Here is a 6,404-nt window from a genome sequence, read left to right on the forward strand (position 1 = left end):
ATATATATATGTATTGACCCCCTTCTTCAAATTAGATGTTTCGGAAGCGGGATGAACTCCTAGCACCAGATCGTATGCGAGGAATTCAAGAGGAATTGGCGGCATTCTTCCTTGACCACGTGATCGCTGAAAACGGAGAATACTATGTGGACCCTGTGTTCCTATAATTTAATTAGGAGATTGTATTGTAAGAGATAATTATTGTATATATGTAGCCGGTAGTGTCGGATAGATATACGAGAACTTGTTGTTCGACCAATATCTCGGAGAAGGAGAGGTGGTCGATATCACTTCTCTCTGTATGCATATGTTCATGACGATCTTGTGTTTCCTTCATTTGATTACTAGCTAGCGTGTCTACTCCTTTCCATACGTATATAGTACGTAGCGTCGACCAAGCACGGAGATAAGAGAGGACACTTCTCTCTATTAATTAGCTAGCTAACACAATATATGAAACACCTAAATTAACCCCCCAAAACCCCTAAACCACCCCCTTTCAAAAAAAAACAAAAACCTCAGCTCCTGCCAGCTGCTGACGCGTGGATGCCTATTGGTCCCGGTTGGTGACACCAACCGGGACAAAAGGCCCTGCCTATTGGTCCCGGTTGGTGGCACCAATCGGGACCAAAGGCCCCCCTGCCTGGGCTGGCAGCAGCGGCCACGTGGATGACCTTCTGTCCCGGTTCGGGACTAAAGGGTTAGGGCTTTAGTAACGACCCTTTAGTCCCGATTCGAGAACCGGGACAAAAAGCCCTTACAAACCGGGGTAAAAGCTCATTTTCCTACTAGTGTTCCACTACCAGCATCGACCTGTGACCGAGCATTTACAAAAATCAAGGAATCGGGATCCATGGATGTGGAAGCCAAATTGCCGACCGGAGGGCAGCGGCCCGAGAGAAAGCCCTTAATTCTAGGTTTTGTAGAACTTCAAGTGCAGGTGTTGTCTCAAGAAAATGAAAATAGCGGAGGCCGGCGGCCAGAGAAAAAACCCTTGGTTCGAGGTTCTTTTTCTATGTCATAATTGACTGTTGGTGATGTTTATCACTCCAGGTATCCAATAAAGGACCCCCCTAAAAAAAGTATCATGTAACAGTTTTTGTTAGAAGGAAGAGTGGGAATTGGTGGAATAGTTCATTATATTGCTTGAGCCTCCACTACTAGGAAAATGCTTACACATAGAATTTTAGCAGTAGCGCCTGTTTGGAAGCCCACGCTACTAGTATGTACCAGTAGCGCCCGCCAAAACGGGCGCTACTGCTACTGTATAGCAGTAGCGCTGGTTGGCGCGGGCCGCACTGCTGTTTAGCGGGCCCCCGTGCCAAAAAGGCAGGCCACTTAGCTGTAGCGTGTGATGTGCGCCAGCGCTACAGCTAGTGGGCTTAGCAGGAGCGCTGGCCTATTACTCGCGCTGCTGCTAAGCCCACTCCCTCCCCCGCACGCCGGCCGGCCTGCTCGCGTCCCCGGCCTCATCACTTAGCCACTCACACACTCCACACTCCTCCCTAAATCCCCCGTGCGCCGCCGTTGACCCCCGCACACCGCCCTCGCCGGCCCTCCTCCCCGCCGGCCGCCCTCCCCCGCGTTGGTTGAAAATTTTAGGTTTTTAATCTTAGTTCTTTAATCTTAGGAAAATGTAGGATGAACCTAGCTAGTTAATCTTAGGATAATTTAGGTTTTTAATCTTAGTTGTTTAATCTTAGGTGTTTAATCTTAGTTGTTTAATCTTAGGATAATGTAGTATTAATCTTAGGATAATGTAGGTTTTTAATCTTAGTTGTTTAATCTTAGGTGTTTAAGCTTAGTTGTTTAATCTTAGGATAATGTAGTATGAACCCTAGCTAGTTAATCTTAGGATAATGTAGTATCAATCTTAGGATAATGTAGTATGAACCCTAGCTAGTTAATCTTAGGATCATATTTTGAACTATCACATTTGTTGTTATTTTTTTATTAAAAACAATTATTCCTGTTATATGCAAATTTGAAGTGGATATTTTGAAGTGGATATATGCCATATTTTGAACATGTCACAATCTTAGTTGTTTAACCGAGTGGCCTATGTTTTGCCAGAATGTTGATTCGTCCACGTTCTGGTAAATTTCAGGCGCTCGATATGTCTTGCTTTTAGCAAAGGTCATGCCAAATTTTGCTAAGTGTTTATTAATTTTGTTTTCATAATTAAGCATTTTGTTCTCGACGTCGACGATGCCTATACCGCATCCTCGTCGTCGACTCGGCGGAGGAGGCCTGCTTGAGCAGAGGGGCCATGTCCGGGACTGGGCTCCGCCGGGCTGGTTTGGTTGTGCTACCTTCCGGTGAGCGCAGCTTAGTGAGGAGCCAGCCCGTCGTCGACCCAGAGCGTCTTTGGTGGCGGTCATGTGGGCCTACATCGGTGCAGAGGCTTGAGTCCCCCGCGCAGGTGGTACAGCACCGTGTCATGGAAGAGGACGCACACGTCCATCGCTACATGGTTGCGTTGGCAGACAGCAGGTTCTCCAATACCTGGCAGATTCTTCAAGGATCTCACCGAAGCTATGATCCTGTGATGGTTTCTTCTCTTTGGGTGTCCACCGCTCGCGGCCCACTGAACCTAGAGGAGCTATTACACGAGATGCATTTGATAGGACATTATTAATTAACTATTATTCGGGATGTATTAGTGATATTATATGATGATCTTTGCTACAAACTACTATATATGTATTCGATGATGAATTATTAATTACCTATTAGTTATTTGCTTATTGAATGCATGCTAATTTGAATGGAGTAATTTGTTTTATCTCTATTATGATTTAGTTTTGCTTATTGAATGCACGTCTATTTCAACAATGAACATATAGGAAATGTCTGACGACCAAAGGGTATTCGCTATGTGCGAGTACTGCGAAGATGAACGCGGTCTGTGCGACAGGCCTCACCTGGTAGAAGGTCCGCGCTTCAGCATCAAGCTCCAGGAGACCTTCGATGTTGAAACGGTATGCAACGACGACAAGTGTTTTTTGTTATTTTTTGCACGACTTCTCTGCTTCTTCAACGTGTAATTTTCGTCTTTTACAATTCGACTAGCTTATCCCATGTCATGCAAGACGCTATGTCTTGGAGAAGATGAGTTTTGAAGATCATGAAAGCATGGAGACAAAGATAATTCACCTAAGGACCCATCATGGTTATGATTTTGCCGTAAATCTATACAATTCTGTGAACTCGTCCAATTTTCGTTGCCTGAATTGGGAAGCACTTTGCAAGGCGTATGATTCTCATGAGGGTATGCTTCTCACCTTCGATCTTGGTGATCCTAACATCGACGAAAAGAATATGACCATTTGGGTCCTTGTTGACACGCTTCCAGTTCTACCGCTGTGTGAGTTTCTCAAACATATTTATTAAGTAATTTATATTGTTTATTTCAAAATAGTTGACAGCTTATTTTCATTGACTGCTTATTTTCATTCTTCAAAAAATGTACGGAAGATGGTAGACAGAACCTACTACTACAATGATGAAGCACAATTAACTTATAAGGAGAAAGATGGTCTTATCACATTTTTTACTGATCTTGAGAATTACAATAGCTATTATCGAATTCTTCAAAATTATGGTCAACTAGATGATACCCCGCACGTTGTTGCGGGACTTGGTAGGGGGGCAACAACACATGGATTTTTAGTTTTCACAATGTAAAATATCCGGATACAGAATTATTGACATGTTTTTTTCTCATTAGATATTGGTAAGCTACAAATCAACCATGTTAGATATATATACTGACCACAAACTGGATATATACATGCATGCGGTATTTACAGTATATCTACATACCACCAAGGCAGTTCTTGTCACTATGTTAACTCACTAATTGTACTTTCATGAATGTTAGGGTTAGCTTCACCGAATCTTGGACATCATTTGCATAATATTTTGAAAAATTAAGAATAAAGTAACCCACTTATTTGTAGAAGAATGCAGAAATTCTTATAAATGTAAAGATGCAGTACTGAAGTAGTATTTTCAGTTATAGTACCTTTTTGCGAATCAGTTCTAGTACTTCTTATTTCCACATTTTTCTATTGCCCTTAATAGAAAACCCAGACAAATTTATAATATAAAGATAAGATTGTAATTTTATAAATAGAATTGTGAAAAAATGCCATGTACGCGTGTATTGTGCCTTCTCCCGCTTACTGGTGACGCCGTAGCCGGCGGCGTGTCCCACTTAGCGGCACCATAGGGGAGGCTCCCGTTACCAGTGATGGTGTACTTGAGGGCGTGTCATGCGTAGCAGCACGACGGAGGCGGCCACCATGTTGCAGAGGAGGCGACTTGACGTCTCTCAGCAAACATCATGAAAGGGAACTTGACATATTGTTTCAATACTTTAATTAAAACTGCAATCTGAAATGTAGCTCCAAAGTGAGGTGAATAAATCAGTAGCAGAAAGAATACGAAACCTGGTCCTTACATAGATAGAATAAGCGCGAGCAGAAGTGCGCCCCAACAATTGCGCCAGACCAACGCACGTTCAGACCTGCCATCAAGGAGTTGAACATATAAATTCCATGGATGCTCACGGCACGTCTTGGCAATATTCTCAGCTTGGGGGTTTGGGAGGGGGCACTTGATTGAAACGACAGTGACCTGCTTGATCTAAGATGTGCTGCTGTACAAAGCATCAGCAGACCTCCATTGTTTTGGACGTGCAAGCTGCAGCATTGGCCTGCCGCCTATCCTTGTAGTAGGCCATGGCGGAAGTGCACGGAGGGTATTTAACGTAGGAAACTGAAAAGATGAACCGGAAAGGAAACCAATCGATGGAAACGGATGGGTTAATGCCTCAGTCAGTTTCACATGCATTTGTGGCTGTATTTGTGATCGGAAGGACGCGGCCGTTGGTGGCGGAACATAAGACGATCAACAGCGAGTCAATGCGATGTATTTACGTATGGATTGGCGAGTTGATTCACCGAACTTAAAGTAGAGAAGGTGTTGTTGCAAGGCTATCTGTACGCTCGTCAAAATATTAACAAATTAATGGCCTAGGAGCATCCATGCAGTGGACCACAATCGGCACGTGAGAGAGAGAGAGAGAGAGAGAGAGAGAGAGAGAGAGAAATAGTCAGGGAGAGGTAATTGCCAGGGTGAGATTGTAATCTGTAACTGAAGTGGTGACATGGCAATGTGCTGATGTGGACAATCTGCATGGTCAGAGAATGCCTTGTAGTGGGGATGAACTTCTTAAGAATGTAAGATATGTGCCACTAGTGCACGCGGTGTGCTACGGTAACATCAATGGAGATAGCACGGTAAGACTTTCTACTATTACGACATACGTGCATCTTTTGCATAAATTCTTCTAAAACTAAACTACATTGCTAACTACAAAGTTATTACTATGTTTTTGAACAGAAAATCCCGATGGATTGTGTGCCTCATCAGATGTTGCCGACAGGTCGCGTTGATGTTATGAGCTTACGGCCACCACAGCCAGGTCAGCCGCAGTATCCACATCACTCTTGTCCATACCGGATTTCTAAGAGCGAGGAAGCCATGATAATAAATGGTTGGAAAAAATGTTTCGACCATCGTAGAGAGCTACTTGGAAGCAACATTGTGCGTAGGCCAAGATTTGGAGACAGGATGATCTCCGTTCTTCATTATGGAGAGTCCATTTTCCTTAATGGAGACTCAATGCCTATCTTGTTTTATGATATTTTACCTAAGAGAGGATAGAGTAGGTCCTATGAGAGGAGTAGGTCCTAGTAGAATGTGTTATTATGTGCTACAATGTGTTAGAGTTGATGATGATGATGAGGAGTTGTGATTATGACTAGTGACCAACTTGTTATATGATGTCTCATTGACGAACATTTTTTGGTGGTGATGACTAGTAGTAATGAATATGCTATTTAAACAGACTAGTTCATGATGAGTTGTTATTGTATAAAAGATATATTTGTTTAAACATGTACAACGTCAAAATGCGAAAAAACATAAACTTTAGCAGTGGCGCGGGCCAAAATATTACCAGCAGCGCTCATTTACCAGTAGCGCTTTCCAGAGGCGCAGTACTAGTATCTGAACATACCAGTAGCGCTGGCCTAAACAAGCGCTACTGCTACAAAATAGCTGTAGCGCCGTAGCAGTAGCGCGGGCGCCCGCGCTACTGGTAGCTCAAAAACCAGCGCTACTGGTAAGGTTTCCCTAGTAGTGCTCGTGGGCATATATATAGGAGTACAATGATCAACTTGGAGTACAAGACAAGGTAGGACAAATCCTAGTCTATCTTATGTTTCCTAAATAAACATTATACTCAACATCCCCCCCCCCTACAGTTACAACGGTAGCGACGCAGACGGTGAGACTGGAGAAGAATCCGAAGGCAAGCCGACGGACCCCCCCCC

This window comes from Triticum aestivum, chromosome 3D, assembly GCF_018294505.1.
Source record: "Triticum aestivum cultivar Chinese Spring chromosome 3D, IWGSC CS RefSeq v2.1, whole genome shotgun sequence".
Lineage (NCBI taxonomy): Eukaryota > Viridiplantae > Streptophyta > Magnoliopsida > Poales > Poaceae > Triticum > Triticum aestivum.